This window comes from Protopterus annectens, chromosome 5.part0 (assembly GCF_019279795.1).
Source record: "Protopterus annectens isolate FY-2018-M chromosome 5.part0, PAN1.0, whole genome shotgun sequence".
In the NCBI taxonomy this organism is placed as follows: domain Eukaryota; kingdom Metazoa; phylum Chordata; order Ceratodontiformes; family Protopteridae; genus Protopterus; species Protopterus annectens.
In genome coordinates, this window is record NC_056735.1 from 1,925,697,365 (window position 1) to 1,925,709,062 (window position 11,698).

Genomic DNA, 11,698 nt, shown 5'->3' on the forward strand with positions numbered 1-11,698 from the left:
TGGTTTGGGGAAAATGATTTCTATATGTGCAGCAAATGTCTTTTTTCTCTTCCATTTCATGCCATACATGATTATGGCACCCAGAACATCTGTACCCCAAAAGCTATCATTTAAGGATGCAGTAATGAAGCTGATCTTTGAAGCCTTACTTCACCGTGAATCCTTCCTGCTTGACAGAGGCAGAAGTGATATATAGCCAAAAAAAGCATATGGCAGCAGGTAGTCACTGACATAAATGCAGTGAATGAACATGCCAGAAAATACAATCAGGTGTGGCACCATGACACTGATATGATTACAGAGTCCCACAAGATGGGAACTGCAGTGGAATAAGAACAGATGGCCATGGAGGAGGGGTGCCCTGCTATGTAATCACCACTCACCAAAAATGAACACTTCCTGCCCACTGTCAGAGATCCAGAGAGCTCAGTAGAGGGTTCATACAGAGTTCTTGATGTTGAGAGTTGATGTGAATAACGGGCCAAGTGAGTCCCAAAAAGAAATCCCAGATACATATGCGCGCACACACACACACACACACACACACACACACACACATATATATATATATATATATATATATATATATATATATATATATATATATATATTTATATATGGGTCTATTTCTTGCTTGACATAGTTGACATTTCAGAAAGTCAAAGACCATATGGCCAAGAACATATGATCGACATTCAAAATATTGACCATGTAAAAAAAAAACACAACAATCACTTACCTTCACATTGCTAGCTTAAATATACCAACTCTGAGATTGCACTACAGTGCAGAAAATTCTGCACTGTACAGAGATGCCTGTTCTGCATGGTCAACATTTCGAAAGTCGATCATATGGTCTCGGCCATATGGTCTTCGACTTTCTGAAATGTTGACTATATAGACATAGATATATACACAGACACACACATACACATATTTATTTATATATATATATATATATATATATATATATATATATATATATATATATATATATATATATATATATATATATATATATATATAAATATATATATATATATATATATATATATATATATATATATAGATATATATATATAAAATGGTTTACTATCAAAATGTTGAAAGTTACAAGATTCCCACTCCTCATTTCTTGCTACACTGGAAAATATATATTAGGGTACAACCCATCACCCTAATAATGGGTGATTTCAACTACCCCACCATTAACTGGGAAAACTACTCATGTACCAACTCTTTTGCTCAATGTTTTCTGGAATTCATAAATTCCAATGCCTTGAATCAACTTATTCACACGCCCACCATGGGCAGCAATATCCTAGACCTGGTCATTACCAACATGGGTGACTGGTGTTCCACACCAAAGGTCAATTCCTCATTGGTCAGATCTGACCACAAGCTAATCACCCTAGACAACCATATCCTGCCCCTACCCCTCATTAGGGAAGCCACCGTAAAAAAATTCTCCAAAGCCAACTTCACACTTCTTAAGACAGAAGTGGCAAACTTCATGACACCCATGCAGACAGACAATTGAGGTATGACTGCTGAATCCTACACAAATGCACTTTACAAGCACTTAAATGAGTGCATGAATCATGCTATCCCTAACAGAACCAAGATGCTATCCTCCAAAAAAAGGAAGTCAGTCTGGTGGTCCTCTGCCATAAACAAACTTTACAACAGAAGAACGAAACTATTGCAAAAAAGAGTAAAATCCCAGGACTGAAGGAACTCCCTGGTCAGCCTCAATAAGAAGCTGAGATCCCTCATAAAATCCTCCAAAGCTAGTTACAAAAACAAAATTGCCATTGACTCTAAAGACAACAACAAAGCATTCTATAGCTATGTCAAGAATCTCAATGGCAACACTCAGATGTGCTCTGAGTTACAGCACAATGGCACTAAATATACAGAACCATCTGATATCGCCAACATCCTGGCAGATAGGTTCAGTGCTAACTTGACCCCCCCTCTCACCCCCTAGAGGGCCCATCTCTATACCGGAAGAATGAAAATTTCCTGTAATCATGGCTGCAGAGGTAAAAAACACACTGTCCAAAGCCAAGAACACAGCATCCATGGGAGCTGACAATATCCCAGGTTGTGTTCTGCACAGACTACAAAATGAACTGGCACCCCACCTAAGTACCATGTTGAATCATAGTCTCACTTCAGGCTTTGTGCCCACTGAATGGTGCACCAAGACGGTTATCCCACTCCACAAAGGGTGAGCCATGACGGACCCCGGGAACTACTGCCCCATTAGCCTGATGAGCCTGGTCTGCAAGGCCATGGAACGTATCATCATGGAACTCATAAACAAAGACATTGGTAATCTCCAAACTCTGGACCCCACCAAGTTTGGGTTTGTAAAAGGCAGATCATGTCTCCTAAACCTGATAGACTTCTTTGAAGCAATCACTAAAGCCATAGATGAGGGTAAGGTGCTTCACACAGCTTATCTAGATCTCGCAAAGGCTTTCAACACCATCCCCCACTCTGGAATTATAGATAAACTTACTAAACTAGGTATAAATCCCTATGTCACAAGATGGGTTGCCAATTGGCTCATGGACAGAGCCCACACTGTGAAAGTAGCAGACTCCAATTCCGACTTCAGACCAGTGACAAGTGGAGTACCACAGGGTTCAGTCCTGGGTCCTCTCCTGTTTGGTATCTACTTGTCTGAAGTACAGGCTAACACAGAGGGTCTTTGGCTAACAAAGTTTGCAGATGACTGCAAACTAGAAGCCATAATCAAAACTCCTAACGATGTGGGCATCCTACAAAAGGGCCTCACTGAGACAGATGCCTGGTGTCAAAGCCATGGCCTGAAGCTCAATGCAAAGAGTGCATTGTCATCCCCTTTGGTAAAAACTCTGTACCCATGAACTACCACATAGGTGGTAGTCTACTTAACACCTAAGGTGTGATAAGATACATTGGGACACAGGTGGACAGTAGTCTCTCCTTTGATAATTACATCACCACAGTGGTCAGGAAATCCTTCTACGTGGCACACCTCATCACAAAAGGTTTCTCATCCAGAAAAAAAGAGGTCATTGTTCCCTTCTACTCATCACTCATTAGACCCATTATAGAGTACATAGCCCCTTTTATATGTACCTCACAAGACATCTACAACAACTGGAAAGGCCACAGAAATACCTCACAAAGAGGATTACTGGCCTCAAACAGATGCCCTACGCAGACCTTGTCACCACAATAAACAGAACATGCTGGAGGGATAGATTCCTTTCCCAGAGACTTCCCATACTCTGGAACAGACTACCTATCTATGTCAAACAGAGCTCCTCATTAGCACTCTTCAAGAAAAATCTTGATGATTGGATGGGAAATAGGAAATTCACCCTGGGGATCACTTCTGTGGCTCTGCTCAACAGGGGCACATGAAAAAAATGTTCTTGGGTGGCGAAAGCCAGGGCACCTTTTTGACTAGGCTTATATAGGCCCTAGGGTCAATAGCCTAGTACCTACTTATGAACCTATGGTGAAATCACTGTGTTAAATTTGTACATGTCAATTGTATCGGAACTCACTCCCACAAAGCTCAGCATTCACAATAATTCAAAATAACTCCTCCTATGAGAAGGTGACATTAGACCCTCAGGCTGTTGTGGTAAAGGTACCGTGGGAAACATCTACATACTTTGGTTTACATGCATTTGGTCACCCGAATGAAGGTCGAGCCATCGTAATGCCAAACCTAAATGTCAAATCTCGTACGCCCGAATGCTTGGAATGTCGCGCGCAATGTCGAATTTGAAATTCCTGATCACACAACTGCCGCAACAAGTGCTACCATAGGTTGAGAGGTGGGAATAGTAGCTGGGTAGGCATTCTGTAATCTTGGGTTCGACAGCAGCAGATTCGATATTCTGTGATCCAGGGGTTCTGCTGTTGACATATTCGCTTTCGCACATCGGTTGTTTGCGCAAATGCATGTATACCTCATACTGTATATACCAACTTCGAGATCGCACTATAGTGAGGAAAAGGGTATATTTCCCAATCAGCATTGTACCATGATCTCCATTCACAATGCCAAACTCATAATAATGACTCAAGCTTTACTTTCTCTATTATGAGTTCATAATATTTCAGTTCGGCATTGTGAAAGTTTAAAAAGGCAAAAGGCACATACATATATATATATATATATATATATATATATATATATATATATATATATATATATGTATATACATATACACACACTGTGCATATGGCCTGTAATGCCATTCAAGACATCTTTATGTGTTACTACTTCTACATCAGAAAACATTGATACATGTTGCATACATGCATCAATAAAAAAATTATGTTGGGGGGATGGTCAGTCTGATTGATTCTGAGATATTTCTTAAGGAGATGCTAGGTAGAATATTATTCTCTTGTCCTTGTGTTATTTTACTTGTGACATTTATTACCCTTCTATCTACTGCCCTGCCAATTTTCCAGGAGCATCAGAATTACCAAGTGAATGACTACCTGCAGATTGTAAGCACAAACTTTCTTTGATTATTAATAACCATTACTTAGATGTAAGTCTAAGGAGAAAGTAAAAGGTATTGTACTTCTTTAATATCTGAAATTGTTTAACATTGAGTACATTTATGACTGACCATATATTCTTACACATTTGATCATTTAATACAGGTTCCACTTTTACCTTAACATTACTGCATTTAGAAGTTGTGTACCTTGGGGCTTTCTCTGTTGGTTGCTATCCATACACAGACATTACATGCATAACCAAAGTTTGTGGACATTGGGTGGCATCACTTTTAACATTTTTATGTGTTTAGGTTGCCATATACATTTCTTTGCTGGTGAGTGCATGTGCTGTCATTTGCCTCTTAATTGCTGAGTATATGTGCTATCCTTTGAGTCTTAGGTGGTGAGTGTGTGCTATTCTTTATCTCTTTGCCAGGGCAAAGGTATATTTTGCATGCATACACCTGCCAGCTACCTCTGCAGTTGGAGGTTCTCCCTCAGAATCCTCTTCTGTGAGTGATGGAGACATTACCCCTACTTGTACTCCAGGAATGTGTCATCCTATCCATTGTTATCCCTGTTGCACCTGTTTCCTCAAGATGATACTGTACAACATGGCACAGACTGTGAGTATTTCTGTGCAGATGCCTGGGTCATACAACAGGGACCTACTGATCTGTCTAGACAGCAGAACCATGACTTCAGCATGCAACTTACACATTCTATGTTTCTAGTTTGAGCATAGGCAACATTTTATCATTCTACTGTGGGTGTGTGGGCATTTCTGAATGGTATCATGAACATGAGACAATGAGACACATTTCCAGTGCATAACCTGCATTATCCAGTAGATGGCCTTGTGGAACATCAACCCTAGCAAACCTTGTGTAAAGCAGGAAGGTGTGCCATATGTGTGAATCATGATAACTGCCTGGGTTGCCTGCACAGATATTGAGGATAATCCCTCAGGCATTACAGACAACCTGGCAGTGTATTGAGTGGAACTCATTCCTGTTGATTTATGTCCTTTTGTGTTTACCAGGTGGTGCTTTTATTTGTATGTGTGTAGAGTCAATGGACCTCAAGACTTCAGGGAAGTGTGCTACAGTATAAAATTCCTGCATTGTTCTTGCTCTCTCCTCTGGGGTTCATGGAAAATAGATGTACTGCCTTTTATGTTCTAGCATAGCTTTGAGACATTGGTGAAATATTTTGGAGGCTGAGGCCTGTGACACCCTAATATATCTCCTGTGGGTCTCAGGGAATGTACCAGTAGCTGATATCCTTAATGTTGCACATACCTCAATTTCCCACTGGGTCTGAGGTGGGGGAGGCAGAGGTTGCAGACTTCCTGTAGTGTTTCCCTATCAACCCTGTATCACTATACTATTTCAATGGCGTGCAGTCTGTGATACATTACACGGGGTCTAAATGCCCTTCTCCTGCTTGAATGAGGTCTGCCAGCAGCAGCAGTAGCAACATAGACTTGAGCCTGTTGAACATACACTTGCAAGAGAACAGCAGCCCCTAACATTGCTTTTTTTGTAAGTCTGATGGTGGCTGTATTCCAGTAGGTTTTGGTGTTCATGGCAAATGCTACACCACCTCTACATAGTTACCTTATAGCTTCCTTAATGACTTTGCCATATTGGATTGGTTCATTCTTATGTAATTCAGCTGATTATGCTTTCATTAGTATCTATGCTGTTTACCTTTGTTTGGTGGTGCTACACAATGGCCCGGATTCACAAATCCTCTGTGTAAGACTTAATAAGTCTTACTCGGAGGCTGCAGTTGAATGGTATGACATCAGCGTGCCATGAATATGCATGAGGGCGTGCTGACCCAACCGTAATTCGTACACGGACCGTGTAAGAAAGCAGGGGGTGTGTCCGACTGCCGAGCAGTCTAAATGTCCACGCCCCTGCAAGTGATTGAAAAGTAAAAGCAAATACACAAGAGTGAGTCTGCACAAATGCCCTTGCACAAAACACCACACTCCCTGACATTGTAAACCCCCATCACAGTTATAAAAAAGTAAAAAGTTAATTTTATTTTTTTAAATACCCGAAATAGCTGCCCGTATTTGCACGTGTGTGCGCGGGTGTGCTCATTGCTTAGCTAGTGTTAGCAATTCAGACATGGAAGAGCATAAGAAAGAATGTGTATGCAAATAACACCAAATAGCAATAGCGTAATGGTAGGGCATTCGCACAAAGAAGAGGCTTCATGGTTCGAGTCCCACCACTCCCCTTCATATTTATTTTTAAATCTGTTTATAAAATAATACCAGACAAAAATATGTGTAAATAGTAGTAGAATGCAGTGAAACGGCCAATGTAACAGTGAACAAAATAAATATTTTAAATGATCCTGATATATAATTGCCTGCAGCTAAGCAGCGCTTCACCCAGCGCAATAGAGTTGCCCATAGTTTAATTACGGTTAACCCAGCACAATAGAGGTGCCCATAGCAAAATAGCATTTTAACCAGTGCAATCTGTTTGTGCGGATGTGCGTGCGCCAACCAGGGCACCGTAAGGCACCAAGAAGCAACTTAGAGCAAAGTTGCTTAAATGCAGCCACACCCCCTAGCCTGTCTGGACAGTATGAAAATAAAATGAATGACAAGGTTCAAACCCAGGACTCAGTGCATCACAAGGAAAGTACAGAACCACTAAGCCATGATAATGTAGGGGAAACAGCCACTGTTAACAGACATATACTTACTAATGGTAGTTTAACCATTACTAAGCAGGTCTGCAGTCAGCCGAGAATTAAAAATAAACGGCCAATCACAAAAAAGTGTGGGGAAATGCGGCATATTTAAGCCCCATAGGCAGGAATACACACCATAACTGATTGTAGCTCACATCTGCAGTTAGAATGGCTGGTGTCGGAGAGGGAACATGCTTCCAAGCGCAACGTTGGGGCATCGAGGAGTCGAAATACATGGTTTGGCTCCTTGTCCACCATCATGAGTCAAGACTCCTGCAGGGCCAGTTCCAAGGGATGGAGTACAAGGCAGAGGCTTTGAACAGGTTAGCTCATAACCTCAACAGTGCCATAGGTGTTCCTCATACTGGTGAGCAGGTCCGTCATTACCATGCAGACCTGAAGAGATGGAAGCAGGACCCCCTGAACGTCAGAGAGGCAGAAAAAGAGTGTAGTAACCCATTAAGAAAGGTAACATATGTCTGGAATACTATCTCTGCAGGCACTGTCATATAAAATAAGTGAGTGAGCCTGAAAAAAGAGTGTTCTAACCTATTAATAAAGGTATATGTCTTCAACATGTCTGCCATATGCACTGTTAAAACAAATAAAGGATTGAGCTTGTGGAAAAGTGTGTAATGCCATTAATAAAGGTCTAAAACCCGGAGTGTGTCTGTGTCACAGAGTTTGAAATATTGTTGTACCCCTGCATTACACAAATAGTACTGGTTGAAAAAGTGCTGGCAACCCAGAGTTGTGCAGTCCCATAAAAATTGGGTGATGGAAGTGCTAGTAGCTGTGAAGCATATATACAGTCCGCAACAGTCAGTTACTGGCTGGCATGCATAAGTAAATCTGGCACATGTGTAGCATGTTAGTTTATCCCCAGAAATGTGAGTGTGTGTCAAGAAATGCAGGGTTTTGTACAAATCAAAGTGAAAATGTTATGTGAAAACATCCCAGATATGTAGATAAATAAATAGAAATGCAATCAAGAAATATGTAGCAGTAACATCTGCATCCTGGACAGTTAGTATGTCAGATATAGGTCAGGCATATATTGGACTAGCCAAGCCCATTACACAACCTAATGTATGGTGGTAAGTGTAATAATACATGTAGGGGATAGACACCTGCAGTCACTAGGAATGTAGTGTAGACTAAAAGGTAATTATAAGATGTTACCCGAGGCTTTTTTCTACACCCGACTGTATGTGCATAAACCATGCAATTCCACACCTCAATGGGTATGTGTAATCTTAAAATTTGTTGGGACATATGTCCTATTGTTCTATAAATATTTGCATTCATGTTGATGCATGTGCCCTGTTTAAACATCACAATCGTCGTGGCCTGTTGCTACCAAACATCCCCGCATGCTGTTGGAATATCCACTGCGGTTCAATATATGCATGTGTTATGCTTTCTGTTCAACTGTTGGAACCTTGGTGTGCTGGGTTAATGGGAATATTACTGCATGCTGTTACAACTAATCTGGAATGCTGTTGTTTATGTTGTAATTAAACACACCTAATCACAGAACATATGGGAAGGCCGGTCCCAACGGACCCACCTGTACCTCCTCAGCTGGCGAGTGCACCTGGCACCAGCAGGTCCAGTGCCCAGCCTAGGCTCCCCTCCTCTGTTGGTCCTGTGCCACCTTTGGGTGGAAGCACTGCAGGGGTTGGGGCTCATCCCCCTATGCAAGCGTGGGTGGAGAAGGGCCACCTGTCACCCTTTGAAGGGTCTGAGTTGTGGTGCGTAGGAAGATCCAGCGTTCATTCGCTGATCCCCTATGCCAGCTCGAGGTGAGAGTGGCGCATCTCACTGGTGAGCCTGGCCATCCTATGCAGCCCCCAGCACAGCCACCCTTGGGGCTGTGAAGGTGCAGTGGTGACTGCCCATGGGTGGGGATCTCAGTTCCACTGTTACCATCTGTGGGCTCATGGGCTTGCGATTTCCAAACATCCGACCCTGTCAGTTGTGTTCACCCACCCCATGTGTCATACACCACCCCTGTATGCATCTTGTCTTGTCTGTTTACCTCCCCAACCTACCTCCCCAGACATACCTACGTCCTCTACCTCACTTCCCACTCTCACCTGAAAAAGAAAAATGGGCAATCTGTACCCACAAACAAATTATGCCCCATACATTGCTGCCCATTTCACACACATGTCCATTGGGCATGTAAACTGATAATTATAATTTGCAGTAAAACATACTTTGTTGTCCTCACCCCTCTCCCAGGGGTGGAAGGTTTCAAATATCACTCCAAATTTATTGCATATGCACAGCTGTTGCTGGTAAAGAAATGGGCAGCTATGGACCTTCCCTACACCCATCCAGCACATCCTGAGCTTGTTTACCTACTGTCTGTCCCTCTTTGTGCCCCCTTTTTCACCACTTTCCTATCTCCCCATTTTCTTTTCTTTAAAAGAAATTAGCGTGGGGGTTAGCAGGAGTAAGCACTTTTAAGCAGTAGTAAGCAGGTTTAAGCGAGTGTGCGCATGTGTGCGCTTAGGTAAGCATCGCTAAGCGTCTCACAAACCTGCGCAAACATGCTTACAACTGTTTAAAAGTGCCTTAGTCACTCTATGGCAGGGCCCTTTTTCTGCTGAGCAGCAAAAGAAAAAACCTCTGCCAGTCTTGAACCCCAGATCATTGACACAACAGACTGTATGAATTACCACTAAGCCACAGCAGATATACAAGCAACTTGATACTGAAATAAATATATTATGCATTACAATGAGGGGAATGTAAATGGAAATCAGGAATGGTATAACACAAATCCTGTTCTGTGGGTCTTTTCCAGCAGTTGTTGTAGAATTGCATGACATGACTGTGAAAGGAGAACCACCCATCCTAGCAGGGAATAATGTTACAGTAGCACCTTAGAAGCACCACACAGTATCAGACCAGGATAAATACTGGCCACAGGAATACACTGCAATAACCACATTTGTATGGAAGTTAATTGTGTAAATGAGAAAAAAGTACATACTTCTATGTATCCTGTGTTAGCATTTGGAGGAGTGCGTACATGTCTACACTGAAATGTGTGTACTGGAAGCAGCAACATTCAGGTTTGAGTACAACATGCATATAACTGGCTACAACCCTAGCTTTAGATAAGAGACATATACCAACCTTCTGACTGACACAACGGTGTCCAGAACAAACAAGCATGGGCACCACCTTGGACAGCTGAAAGGGCTATGCCTACCTAACCTAGCATTTTATAGCAGTGGGCTACAATCACAGTGAGTAATGCAATCACCACACAGCAGGCTGCATGCAATTATGGAATGGTGGACAGCAATTGGTGCAGAGGCTGTCACATGCACAAGTGCAGATGCCTAGAAAAGCAGGCTGTGCCTGCAGTCCACACATGCAATTCTATCATTGCAGGTGCTGGGAGATATATATATATATATATATATATATATATATATATAGAGAGAGAGAGAGAGAGAGAGAGAGACACGGACACAGACGCAGACAGAGACAGAGACAAAACAGAGAGAGAAACTGAGACATAAACCGAAATAGAGGGGTGAAAACCCAAAACAAACAATCAAAAAAAAGGCCTACAAAACCGTAACACATGGAGTAGAGAAATACAAAGGTAAGGTATGTAACTCACATGTATGTGTTGGCATGTAGTAGATGTTCCTGAAGAGTACTCTACACACTGCAAATCATCCATGAATGGCAGCAGTACGTATCTATCTGTATCTGCACATGTGCATAGGGCAAGGGACAAACTGCAACTGTTAGTGAAGGGTGGACAGATATCTGTGATTGAAGGTTGATATCTGCATATATCTATGTAGGTCGTAGTGTGTGGCCTAGAAAACAGCATGTAGTGCTGATATATGTCATGTGGTGGTTAAATACTGTGGGACTGATTTGTCAGATCTGCTGTGTTACAGACAGTGAGGCTTACTAATGCTACATGGGCTGAGGACACCCACATGCATTCTGCACAACACTGTGCAATATAATCACATAACTGTACATCCCTCAACTGTCGCATAAGTGATATCCCCACCATGAAAGCTGGACTGTACATGTGCCTATATGTACACCCATGTGTACAGCAATGGATGTGTACATGTATGTGTATAGATATGCATATATATATATATATATATATATATATATATATATATATATATATATATATATATATATATAGATAGCCATATAGAGAGAGAGGGAGAGACAAAGTGACACGGAGTCATATGTACTGCAACAGGTGTGTGGTGACCAAGGCATGCACTGTAGACAAGTGTTGATACTGCAGTGCCATTCCTCTTTTACAAAACACTGTACCCATTAACTACCACATAGGTAGAGATCTACCTAACAGTGAAGGTGTGATAAGGAAACTTGGGATACAGGTGGACAGTAGCCTCCGCTTTGATGAAGACAGTGCCACACTACACCTGTA